At 41.6% G+C, this 14,117-nt stretch overlaps 1 protein-coding gene across 4 annotated transcripts in view; it reads left to right on the top strand.

Moving 5' to 3' along the window:
* Positions 1-446: 446 nt before the first annotated feature.
* Positions 447-14,117, top strand: part of setd5 (SET domain containing 5) — a 66,037-nt gene continuing 52,366 nt past the window's right edge. For 3 of the 4 annotated variants that reach the window (XM_031277333.2, XM_031277329.2, XM_031277330.2), the window contains exon 1: positions 447-923. The gene's annotated coding sequence lies outside the window, so the exon portion shown is untranslated. The remainder of the gene's footprint in view (positions 924-14,117) is intronic. The other variant, XM_031277332.2, reaches the window with a different exon arrangement.

Raw genomic sequence — 14,117 nt, 5'->3', positions numbered from 1 at the left:
CCCGTGTTGTAGCTAACGCTTGCTACTATGTAATTGTATGATAGCTCCTTCCTCATGAAATAGATAAATATAACCCTCAAATAAAAAACATTAATCCCAATTCCATGGCATTTGAATTTAATAACGAGCATTTTCCGAAATTCTGAAGGTAAAGATCCTCTGTTGGGTGTTAGATTATCTTCCGAATCCAGCCACTCTCTTGCTCTCCTTGTACGCCACCAGTACACACACATCATAAATGGAACTGAAATTTCGCAGCCGGAAAGACCTCCTCAAAGCAGTGCCCGCCCCGATTGACGTAGTTCACGGAGAAAAAAAATCGACGCTGGAATTTACCAAAGACTTGCACGTATATCGCGTGTGTAATATGACTGACACATTGCTGTCGAATCATTGGCGAGAGGCGGAATATCGCAGCAAGGGCCGCCCAAGGAGAGAGCCCCTGCACTGTCGCCAGGGAAACCCCGTGGCGTGGTTGTGTGTCAGTTTCGCTGGGACCCGCGGTCGATGCCGGTGAGGAGGAGGGGGATGGGCGCCTCTGCGAACGTAAGGACCCGAGACAGAATCAGAGCCCTGTATCACATACAGCAGCATATACCCCATTAAAAATAGCGACTGTATATATATATATATATAATACACTAAAAAACATTATCCACCGGGGATCTATAATAGACATTCAATGGATGCAGTGCACCTGAACAGGACAGGGGATTTAACTTTCCGCCTATGCGTGGGAGACACTGAGAAGTTTGAGTCCTACCCCTGGAGAGGGAGCTACTTTTAAGGGCAAAGGATACAGGAGACTCCGAGGCCTACCTTTAGGCCTACTGGTCTGGTTGGATTTGATGTTGGGATACTCTAAGGACCTCACATTGTACATGCATTTGCCTCGTTTGCTGAAGTTTGGAATGCCTCTTTAGGTGAGTACTTTAAATATGTGTTAATTGTGAATATCACCTTCTATAAATGGGGGCAGTAACATAAATATAATATACATTTACTGATCAAGTAGTCAACCAAACATAGCCATAAAGCTTACCAACTTGGCTAAAGCGTCCACTTAAGTTTATTAGAACAAGTTGGTTGCCCTCACTATTCCACTTTTAAGTCTTTTTTGCTTGGCTGGCTAAAAAGCCTCCCGTGTTGATGGTCAGCCTTGCAGGGCTGCTCTTAGCTGTGTCTGGACGGATCTTCCATGACTTTTTGATCAGCTCCTCGTGTTGTTTTGATAGCTAGCTTGTTAGTCTGGGAATCCACCACATTACTAATTTTATAATGGCCAATGTCATAGCAGTATTTTAAGCAACCATGTCCCAAAAGCTCTCAACACCATTCTGCAAGTTTTCAAGAGTTTGACTCGTGTATTAGTTCATTAGGGGTGCCTTTAGTTCAGTTTATCAGTTTTCATACCACCTTTTGCTATCGTTATTAACGTGACATTACCCTTAGAGATATTATGTTAGCCCTGAGTCCACTGAATTAAACATTTGTCGTTTGTATTAATACATAAATCATTATCATTTCGATAATGTGTTTCCGCAGAGGCTTATTAACATACCACTAACGTAACACAGTCAAAACAACTCCAGCAGCACATATCTACTCCATTCGCGTTTGTTGCATAGTTGTTGTTGTTATGCTGAATTGAGAGTAGAATAATGTAGACATAGATCCCATCTCTTAAGGTAAGGAAGTTCAGAACCAGACCGCGTAAGGTAACGTTGTTAATGTGCACTTGTTAAAACCAACCCTGGCGTTGTTCTTTTGACAGCAAAGGGTTACATGTTGTTATGGGACCACGAAACTGTCGAATGTTTTTAAAGTTACACATGACACAACTTGCAATTTGATCATTATTGGCGACTCATGTTAGCTAAGCAACCAGCTGCTGTATTGGTTAACGTTAGCCACAGGCAACAAATGCTATAGTAGCATTTTAGCTAACTTTTTGGATGTTTTCCAGTTGATTGTGTACTTATTTTGAACCAGTAACATTACTCTAAAGCACAAACTCTGTGAACCTTTAGCTATACATACACCTAAAGACACGTTTGTAAGTTGAAGTAATTACTGCAGTACATTTCTACTACTAATAAGTAGCTACTAATACGTTTGGTTTTATAAAAAAAAAATATGGTGTCTGCATCATGATGGTGTTTGGCTGCATAATGTTAATGCATTTGTCTTTGGCAACATTCGCTTAGTCGTGTGAATCAAGCTGAAAGCTCGGTTGTGTTTTCTCTATTTGTGCTTGTTGTTTTTTCCGTGTGTGTGGAATTCAGCAATCAGAAATCCAGATCTGTTGGGTAGTGACTTGCTCTTCTTCACCTCCCCCACCTACCAACCCCCAGCCTCGGTGGCGGTTGAGAGGAATGGGTGGCATGTTAGAGGGGAGCTCTTGTTTCCTTTTTTAGCCTCCATTTTTATTTCAACGTGTGACTTAGTGCAAGCAGCATTGTTGAGTCGGAATGCAGCAATCACAAGTTTCGACTAAGTGAGAGACCTCAGCTGTTATGTTTTTTAAGACCGTTGCGTGGTTTGGTAACGTTAATTCGGATCTTTTCTAAATTATGGGAGAGCGCTACAATTTCATATTTACCTCTATTGGGTTGATTTCATGAATAAAGACCTTTTTTTAAGTTTCAGCTACGCCTTGTCATTTTCAGTGCAGTTGATAATCATTTTAGGTCAAATAAAACACATTTAGAACTGTGATCTAGCGAAAACCACAGTTGACAAGGAATGCTGCTAAGAGATTAAATAGTGCCTTTGCTAGCTTGCAGTATGTTTTTGTCGATGTTTTATATTTGTCAGGACCCGTTTTCCGAGCACTAATGGCTGCCCTTACCGTCGCCTGAATAGCTGTGCTCCTTTAAGCTACACCACGTAGCCTCGCATTGTGCTGCGCCAGTAGTTCGGAGCAGTGGACACAGAAAGCAAATAGAAAGACGTTATCGGACATGGTTAGATCAATGAATGTGTAACTACCTCTCTGCAGTGAGCATTTTTGTCTTACCTGTCATAACTCAAGATGGCCATACTTAAGATATATTACTCTTTCTCCTCAGTCAAAAAAAAATTCTTGAATTGGATTGAATACTTTAATATTACAACATCTGGTGTCAGGGTGAATCATATTTGGTGCTTGGTTGCTCACTAAAAGTAGTGTGCTCTCTAATCAAGCACATTCGAACCAATAGTTAAACCGATAGTTAAAAATAAACTTAATAAACTGATATGAGATTGAAAAATGTATTTAGGGCTTCAAGTAACAGTGTGTTTTTCTGAGCTGTTGTCAACCTTGCTTCATGAGTACAAAGATTACTATGCTCTGCTGGGGGTGCCAGTACCAAGTATTGGTATTGATCTTGATGCCTGTTGGGAAGCCTGATTGCAGTGTGCTGAGCCTTGGTTTCATTGGTTGCGACTGACATTCTCTGAATATGTTTTACATCTTTTAATAGACTGTGTGGGCTGCAGCATGCAAACCTGGCCTCTCAGAATCATTGGAAACATGAGCCCCTCCAGCACTTCCCCTGACCCTGACGTGCCTTATTAACTCACCCTGCCACCCTGGGAAAGCTTAGAATGAACTGCTTGGCTGCTGGTTGCTGCTCTGTCGGGAACTGACTCGCCATGTTGGTTTTCCACGCCTCTCAAGCACCTTCAGATTATGTGTTGGAGTGAGATACGTGTGTTGGGGGTGTTGAGTTAAAACAATTGGTTAAAGAGGACTGCCTTCAAGAGTAGAGCTGTGTTAGTGTTTGGAGCTGTCTGCAGGATGGGCCCTGCTGTCCCAATATGTGCCTCTGAAACATTGGGGATCTGAGGAATGCGCAGACATGCAAGGCCTAGTTTTTTGTTTACTAAGGAAATCAGGGCTGAAACGATTCCTTGAGTAACTTGAATAATTTGATTACTAAAAATCCTTGATGCAAAATCATTTGCCTCGAAGCTTCGTTTAATTAATGTTACCAAAGTTGTATCGCTCACGGTGTTTCTGCACGGAGGATTATTACTGTTGCACACTGGGCTGACACTGCTTGCGACACATGCCATGCAGACTGATTACAAAATGAAGAAAAAGCGCAAGGGGCTAAGAGAAGAGACAGGCTGGAGAAAACGACAGAAAGTGTCCAAAGTTTGGAATCAGTTCAAACGTAATTAAAACGTAAACTCTGTACAGTGTGTCTACTGCAAAATCGAACTAGCTTACCACAATAATAGCACCAACGTCAGTGCATCTCAACAGAAAACATTGAGTCTAACTCATCCATTCCATGAAGCGGACCCAACAAAAGTAAATCACAGAGTCGTATGAACGATAAAACTACACCAAACACAACAACTACCAAAAACAAAGACAAGAAAATACGTAGTGGTGACCACAATTTGATCTAAAGAGCCGACTTGTTGACTATTCCTTCGGAAAAACAGCTGATTGTTGCACACCATTTTCTCTCACTCTCTCTTCACGGAGAAACAGCTGATCAACGATCTACTAGCATAAGTGTAACAGAGCTGTGTGGCATTGTAATCAAATATATAAATAAAAATAGGTTGAGTATAACTAATATTTACGTATAGGCCTATATACAGATCAGTCTCAGGTTGAAACTTGTAGTTCTGAAAGTTAAGTTGCACAATTTAAAGTAATGTTTATGTATGTTTAATGTATGCCTTAGTTTGAGGTTATTGCATTTCAGAAAATGTTTTCTTTAAAAACAATGTAATATGGCACTTAAATGCACTTAATATTTAGTTTTTTTGAGAGATGATATTGTAAGCAATGTAGGCAATAAAAATGTTGCTTTTTCCGAAAATTAAACCAAACTATTGTGTATTATTGCTCTTCAATAAAACAAAAGTATTTCTTATCTGATTAATCAATGGAATAATCTGTAGAATACTCGATTACTAAAATAATCGATAGCAGCAGCCCTAAAGGAAATACCTCTGTCTCATTTTTATTCACATTTACAGAGTGGTCACAAACTAAGAAATTTAAATGTTAGGTGACATGCCCTTGAAAACATAATAAAAATGTGTGAGCGCTGTGTTTTAAGATGGAGTGAAGCATGATATTGGCACATTTCCAAAAGAAGACAGGATTCTGTCTCAATGCAGGCAGTTGGATAAGAGGGAGCAGGGGGGTGCTGTGAGGAATAGGAATAGGGGGGAACCCTGTCTTTTTTAGTTTCCATTTGCATGCTGATGACACTGCATCATTACATGGAGGGCAGGTGTAGCTATTGATATGTTAATAAGGTTCAGTGTGTGTGACCAAGTCAACTAAGCCAGTATTGTGGATCTACACCTCCTATGAAAGCAAAAATATTAAATTCACATAAGTGATAAGCAACCATGTGCATTTTCTCTCTGAATTTATTGTAGTTTGACCACACTCTATTTTATTAGCGTATAGCAACTGAAGCTTTCTTGTTTCTTGAAGACAAATCAAGTCCTGTTTCTTGTATAAAAATATTCAGCTGTTAAGTCACACCTGTATGTGTGTATACCTTTAGCATAAGAAAAGTAACGCTTTTAAAATGTATATCATGTAGATATGCATGTGTGACATGCACCTACAACACCAAAACAAATTCCTTGTATGTGTAAAAAACGTACTTGGCAATAAAGCTTTTCTGATTCTGATATGGACAAATATAGCACCAGTCCATCTACTTTCCCCTCTCTGTATCTTCCCCTCTGCAGCTGCTGTGTGTTGTGTGGCTTGCCGTCTTGCACAACGGGGTTAAAAACAAGTCGCTCTGACGCCTGCCTTATCAGTGCATTCCCATTGGTGCAGGAGCTCTGGAGCTGCTCCAATCAGGCACAGCATTTCCTCTGCGTTGGTGGAGTGGTGTTGCAGAGGGCTGTGCTGGTTAATTCTGTTTCATGCCAAGAAGCAATGCTTCTTGGGAGAATAATGGAGGAGGAGGCTGGGGGAAAAACAAGGCCAAAAGGGGGGTGAGGCAGGCAATCTATGTAATCATCTCTCTCTCTCTCTCTCTCTCTCTCTCTCTCTCTCTCTCTCTCTCTCTCTCTCTGTTCTGATCTTTTTTTTGTTACTATTATATTTTTTATTGCACTCTTATGTTTTCTTTATTTACTTGACTTTTCTGAAAAAAATCTCAGACATTTTAGGCTTCAACACATTAACCCTCCTGTCTTTCCTTTCCCCTGGTCCTGTGTCTTTTCCTTAATGTAACTAAGGAGACCAAGTAATGATTGATTAAAATACTAAATACTTTATGGGAGGTGAAACCAAGATTGCAATACAAGCACATTTCCAAGTGTGTTTGCTCAGAGGGTGTTGTCAGGCAGAGAAAGAGAGAGAACAAATAAGCAGCAGGGCAGAATAAAAAAAAAAACCATGATGAGAGTCAAGCCACTCTACACCAACCTGCTCGCATCTGTCTTGTTTTGTAATGAACAGCAGCATGCTAAAAAAAAGAGGAAACCATTGATTGGTGTCAGGTTTTTCCAGTTCATAAGGGCCTTGCTCTGTCACCTTGAGCTTTTGTCTCCCCCCCCCACCCCCTAACAGTGGCCCTGAAGGGCACTAATGTGCAACAAGACATCCAGTCTGCTGGAAATCCCAAAAAATAAGTTCTTCCGTTTGCTGCAGACTTGACAGATAGTGCATCCAATCAGCGATGAGGAATCATTGTCCAATACATACCTACCTTTTACTGTTTGAATCTCACCAAATGCTGTCGTGTTTTTTTTTTTTTTTTTTTTTTTTTGCGGTTATGTTTTCTGAAATGTTGTTCTTTGCAAATTGCTGTTGTGTTTTGCCCATCGTACACACACACACTTTCGTGAATGTGGGACAACTAAAGCCCTACAACAGTTCAAAATGTCTGCCAATCCTGAATGATTTTACTTTGTGTGACATCTTGCATTGTCTAGTTGTCTCCCCTATATGTTGTGCTACAAATGTTATTGCAAGGTGAGCCAGGGCAAGCCCTCAAGTCGCTCTGAATAAGACTGTTGGTCAAATGAGGAAATGTAAATGTGTTTGTTATGCAGTGAGATCACGTGTGAGAGACAGAGGGTTTATGTTATGCCAGAGCATGAGTTTATCTAACAACTAGATGGCTGTTAGGGACTTCTTGCCTCTGTGAGACTACTACTTAAAAAACTATCCTTCTCCACATTTTGGAGTAGACATTGCTTACAGGGAATACTGCCATTATGAAGACTAAGTGTCTTTCCCTCTAAAGCCCTTTTAAATATAACATGTTAATCTCAGATTAGGTTAGGTTTTGACTTCAATATCTGTTATTTTCTTCTAGCTTGGCTGGTTAGGTATGTATGATAAGGGTTAATTAATTAATTCCATAGAAGTAGCCTGCTTTTAGCTTGACTTCAGAGGGAAAAAGGAAACGGAAGTAGATCAGAAAGAGGTAGTTAAGCTAGTCCTTTCTTTTTTCCTCCCCTAGGTTACTGAGCCTCAAACGGACTGTGGTTGGCTTGTTTGCCCTGAAACAGATGATTGATTTTGTGTCATGCTGGCCCTGCTGTCGACTGCTCCTCCCCACCCCCACCCCTCTTAGAGCACCTAGTTGGCCTTTGTTCTCCATTGTGTGTCTCTCATCCCGTCTGGTCCCGGTCCATGCAGGCAGCTGGACATTGCTGTGTTAATGGCGGGCCACACTGTGTTCCCAGGACACTCAACCACTCAGAATGACAACAGCCACATGGGTGCTAGAGTTCAAGCATTATCCAGTGACGATATATCCCAGTCTCATCTCCAGCATGTGCAGACTAAGCTTAATTGTTTATATTTGTAAGCAGTTGGATAAACAGTTGGCTGCTGTAATTGTGGTCAAGGCCTGTGATTGCTTTGCTATAGTGAGAAGAAGTTTCCAAAGTTCCATTGCACCACATAATTGTTTTATTAAGCCTGGTTCAGAGAGTTTCCGAAAGACAACTTGTATACCGTTATGATTAAAGCGCTGTTGAAATAGGGCACTTTGTTTTGGCTGTGTGAGTGCTTGCACGCAATTTTTTTTTCTCTCCTTGGTTGTGCTCAAACTGTTATGTCACCATGACAATGGAAGCAATTGTGAATCATATTAGATTGTAATATTAACAACATAGATCAAGGTTCATTTATTGCCATTGTACAACACAGTGTTGCGCAAAGACATGCAGTTGTAGTCCCATTATGCTACACAATTAAAACAAAACAAAAACAATAATTCCTGTAGTGCCTTTTTAACCGGTTAATCCAATTTTGACCAATTAATACTGTTAAACCGTTAAAATAATATTTTAAAAATAAAGTTATGAAATTTTTTTGCATGACAAAAGAAAAATAGGCTGTACAATCAATTGTACAATTTCTTAGCTGCCAGTTAACTTGCTAGAGCTAACTTTGCACTTTAAAGGAACACGCCAACTTATTGGGACTTTAGCTTATTCACCGTATCCCCCAGAGTTAGATAAGTCCATACATACCCTTCTCATCTCCGTGCGTGTCGTAACTCTGTCTGACGCACCCACCGCTAGCCTAGCTTAGCACAGATCCTGGAGGCTCCATCTAGCCTACTGCTCCCAATAAGTGACAAAATAACACCAACATTTTCCTATTTACATGTTTACATGCGTGTACAAATAACAAGGTCACATGAGACACAGCTATCTTCTAACCGTATACATACTGGGAACTATATTCTCAGAAAGCGAAGCACTGCTACTTGGGCGGAGTGATTAGCGCAACACCTGAAAAGCACCGTTGTTACACTCTGCTCCTCACCATGGGTTTTCTCAGGTGCTGCAAGCAAATCACTCCGCCCAAGTAGCAGAAGTATCACACGATGCAAATCACACACAACATGTAAATGTAATGTAAAAATGTTGGCGTTATTTTGTCACTTATTGGGAGCAGTAGGCTAGATGGAGCCGGTTACCTCCAGGATCTGTGCTAAGCTAGGCTAGCGATGAGTGCGTCAGACAGAGTTATGACACGCACAGAGATGAGAAGGGTATGTATGGACCTATCTAACTCTGGGGGATACGGTGAATAAGACAAAGTCCCAATAAGTCGGTGTGTTCCTTTTTTAAAGGAGAATTCCGGCCAATTATTTATGTTAATCCTGATCACTATAAATATGCGAGTACAGTCGATTGAAAACAAAAAAAAAAAAACGAGCCGAATCAGTGCAGTCAACAAGGAGTAGCTGCAGCTGCAGCTACGTCTACGAGCTTCTACATAGCTAAAACGGCAGTTGTCGGGCCAAGTTTTAGAGTGCCTTTGTGCCTCTTAACAGACACAAAATGCAATTAAAATGTCTGTGCAACATGAACAGGGCCCTTACGTGACAACAAGATGCGTTTTCAACTCAGACATTATTTAAATTCACCTACCCTGTCTCTATCCTGCTGGTAGCTAGCTCACCCTGCTAGCTGCTAGAGCTGCTAGCTGCCGTGTGTTCAGCCAGGCTTATTCTGTGATAATCATCACGCAACAGTTCTGTGTGTATTTGTAGCTCATCCGTTTTGTTTGTGATCGATCTGGTGTTGGTGAGTAGGAGGCTTGGTATTGTCAATCTGTGTGGTAGGACCGGGATCCTTCTGATTTCTCCCTGCCTTTGTCGCCTCCCGCTCCCGAAAACAATCCAGTGAGCGCCCGGTGGTCTGGCTATGTCCTCCAGAGGACAGGTCATGCCTTCGTGACGAAAAAGTTTATTCCCCCTCAAAAATAGGTAATTGAGCACTGTAGTGGTTATGACCATATCAGTGACTATGTAACTACATGGAAACGGGCCAAATGATGCTAGCTGTAGTCTCGCGCTGAAGTCTATATATATATATATATATATATATACACACACACACACACACACACACACACACACACACACACACACACACACACACACACACCATGGATAAACAAATAAGTTTTGATTTGAAATACCTCTGCTAAAGTCCACATTATCGCACTACAATCTTGTTAACCTGTTGTATGGAGTGTTTCCCATACATTGATTTACTTGTGGCGGCTCGCCACAACATCAATATTGACCGCCACATTTTAGTATAAGAAACAAGACTGAACTGTGATTCTAATTCATAGGTTTACTAAAGAGTGACACACCATTATATATCCAGTTACACCGCCTGGTGGAGTCCCAATACACTACCAACAGGCAAACTGGCCAATACTTTACTTTGCTCATTGATTATCAAAAATCTGTATCGGAGGCTAAAAACAAGATTGGGGCATCTCTATCTACAGCAATGGCTTTCACAAGTTAACCTGTTTCTCTCTGCTTTTTCGAATAGAGCCTTAAGTTAGCTACGATAGCTTACCTAAAATGAACGTTAGCTAAAGTTAGTGCTTGTTTCAGCAGACCAGCATAATGTCAGTTAACTTTAACCAGCCTGGTTCAATGTCAAAAAACAACGGCAGAGAGAAACAGACTTAACTTGCCGTTTGGGAGTTCCAGGTGTACTCATTGAAGACATTACCATATGGTAGTTGTGTGGTGATGCCTAGGGCTGCTCGATTATGGGAAAAAGCATAATTAGGGGTCAAAGCCAGAGGGGGCTGGGAACCGCGGTAGCAAAGCTACGCAGTTCACACAGCAGGGCTGTGGAACCCTATTGTTTTCCTAAGGATGGGCTGTCACAATAACTCCTTTTTGTTGTGCGATATATTGTCCCAAAATTAATTGCAATAAACGATATTATTGTCATTTTAAGACCATTTTATGCCACTGATTACATAATGACAATATGACAATATAATATTATAGCAAAATAATGCAAGCACACTCTTTCCAAGATCAAAGAACGTTTAATTCTTAAGAATATTTAGACATTGGAATCGGAATGTCAAAAAAAATATCCTAAATAAATAATAAATACACCTTTGTTAACAGAAAGTGCTGTAGTGGCAGAGTAAAGGGAGATGTCTTTTATCTCCTTCAGAATGTCGTCTTTTATTTTGTTGTACAAAGATGGAATGGCAGTTTGGGAGATGTATGTTTTCTTTGGCAATTCGTACTGTTCGTCAAAAGTTTGCAGCATATTTTTAAATGCTAGTTTTTCGACCTTGTTTAATGGCTGCATCTCTTTGGCTATATAGCGAGTTGTGCAATCTGTGAGCGTGCGCTATTTCATGCTGTCACGTTTATATTTGCACTGCCGGGAAAAAGCATTTGTAACAGATAACTGTCTGGAAGACCCCTCTCCACCTCCAGCTGCGGTTGTTGTTCCCAGGTTGAAAACTGGGTGGGATGGTTATATTTTAGGTGAGATTTTAGGTTAGTTATGTTGCCTCTTTCGCTGCCACTGTTTTTAAACAAAGTTGACATACAAACGTTAATTGGCTCTCCTCTCTCATTCGGCGTGCGTGCGTGTGGAGACGCTGCCTGAGTCCCTGTCTCCGACACAGAAAGCAGACGAGATGACAGAGGCGGAGCGATCGACAAAAATGTTAACATTCATTTCTATGTCAAAATGAATATACTCTTTATTTTCAATTAGAACTAGAACTGCAAGCAGTTATGACGGGGTCCAAGCCTCCGATGCCAGTCGCCCCCGACGCCCGGGGGAATGCGCGAAAGCGGAACCCGAAGCCGAGCGGCGGGGAGGCAAACGTCGATAAACATCGAGAGGCGCGAGCCGCGACGTCTGCGGTACGTCGCTGTTGCAAACGTAGCGGTCAACAGTTCACCTCCACGCATATACGGACTACCTTTAAGAATTCTATACAATAAACAAACTTCTTAACCCCCCTGACCGCGGGAGACAGCGGAGAGAAATGAGAGAGTGACCGAGAGGGTGGAGGGGGGAGGCAGGTGTGGTTGTTGAAGGAGCAGGGGAGGTGGTCAAGTTGTTGCAAATGGCGTCATAGGCGCCGATTTATGTTTTCCTCCGTGGGTGCTTTGTGGGAAATTAAGCATCAATGCCACCGACATAACCAATCACGCTATGACAGACGCTCCACTTAGCACCAACTGCAATGTTTAATTGCACGGTATCGCCGCCTATGAATGGTGTTGATATTAGATTTAAAAAGTGAGAGAAAAGAGTTGAATTTGTCCACTGTGAAGGTTGTAGAAACTTTGTCAGGTGGGTTAAGAAGTTTGTTTTATTGTAAAAAACCAAAGGAGCAAGCAAAAGTAAAAACCAAAACCTAACGGTAAGAGGCAAACATAAGTAAATATTGAGAAGTGTGAGCTGCAAGGTCTGTGGTATATTTCCATTACAAATATCCCATTAAAATTGAGTAAAAGGGCCAAAACATGTATACGTTGATCATAGCGCCCCCTAATGGCCGATCTTCGCCATATTTGGTACTGAGCCTCAGAGCCGCATGCTGAACAAGCACCACAAGTTTCGTGTTGATTGCATGTACTGTGGCAGAGATATTGCAGTTGCAAATTCCCCATTCAAAAGCATTGAGTTATTGGCCAACACAAATAAAGGTTGCTTATAGCGCCCCCTGAAGGCCGATCTTCGCCAAATTTGGTACAGAGCATCAGAGTGGCATGTTGAACAATGACCTGAAGTTTCTTGCTGATAACATTTAATTTGGCCCAGATATGATATGATACGTGTGCGGTAGCTAGCTATGAAAATTTGTTTGGTCGTCAAATGCGCATACTTTAACGTGGCAAAATTCCTTGAGTAACTTTTGGTCAGGTCCATCTGGAGATGCTACCTACCAGGTTTCGAGCTGATCCGTCGCACGGCCTAGGACGAGTTCGAAAAAGTTGGTTTTGCGCATTGCGCGATATTGCGAAAAAGATTTTAAGCAAAAATGGGCGTGGCCTATATCATGTGATTAGCTTGATTCAACGAACACGTGGATGTATGGGTTTTTAATGTGGGATGTGTAATGTGGGAGTTAAAGGCAAAAAAACATTATAGCGCCACCTAGTGGTCCACATGTGTAATTTTTGGTAGGTGTGGTCCATGACCCATTGTCTATCTACCCTGTAAATTTAAAGTTGTTCACATTAGTGTAAGTGGTGAATCTAGACTTGGGTCCCATAGGCCACGCCCACTTTGACCCCTCAGTACCCCACTCTAGACATGGCCTCAGGAGTGTCCCTAGATGGTGCCCATCAAATTTTGTAAAAATCGGATGAGCCGTTCATGAGATATAAACTTTTTGTACTTGTAGCGCCCCCTAGTGACCAATCTTCGTAAAACGCGTGGGGCACCTCCAGAGGGTCATGGCAAACACGAATCTAAAGTTTGGCGTTGATAGCCTTTATTTTGGCTGAGATATGGCAAAGTTGGTGTTTTCATAGTTAGCTACACAAATTTGTTCGTGCGTAATATGCGCAATTTTTATGCTATAAAAATTCTTTTTATTAACTTTTTGTCAGGTCGGTCTGGAGATGCTACGGTCCAAGTTTCGTGCAGATCGGTCGCACGGTCTAGGAGGAGTTCGATTTTTCACGCATAAAAGTCTAGGCGGAAATGGGCGTGGCCTATATCACGTGATTCAGTTGGATCCAGGGAACACATGGATATACGGTTTTTAAATGTGAGGTGTACGGTGTGGGAGTTATAGGGCCAAACGCGTTTTTTCTGCTATAGCGCCACCTAGTGGTGGAAGTGGGTCAATTTTTGCGCCTGAGGTCCTTGCGGAGTTTGGGACCAGTCCTGAAAACGGCAACCCCCCCACCATGTACGGTTTAGGCTGTAGTCGGAGTTTTAGGCGGAGAAGAATAATAATGAAGAAGAAGAAGAAGAAGAAGAAGAAAAATCAGTAGAAAAACAATAGGGTTCTACAGTCCTGCTGTATGAACGGCATAGCTTTGCTATTGCCCGTTCTTACAGACTCGGGCTTGGACCCCTAAAAATTAGCAATTGCAATATATTGTGTCACCAAAAGCTAACGAGTACATTTCCACATATCGTATATTATGTGCGAAAAATCACGTTTTATCATAAACCTACTTTTTCGAACTCCTCCTAGACCGTGTGACCGATCTGCACAAAAAATTGCGCAAATTACGCACAAACAAATTTGTGTAGCTAGCTACGAAAACATTAACTTTTCGAACTCTCGATATTTCCTGACGTTTGCCTCCCCACCGTTGAAGCTGTTTTATGGTTCTGCGGAGGCTCCACACAGA

The sequence above is a fragment of the Sander lucioperca genome, chromosome 6 (assembly GCF_008315115.2).
Source record: "Sander lucioperca isolate FBNREF2018 chromosome 6, SLUC_FBN_1.2, whole genome shotgun sequence".
Lineage (NCBI taxonomy): Eukaryota > Metazoa > Chordata > Actinopteri > Perciformes > Percidae > Sander > Sander lucioperca.
The sequence above is the reverse complement of the archived record's forward strand: the minus strand, read 5'-3'. Positions and strand labels throughout refer to the sequence as shown.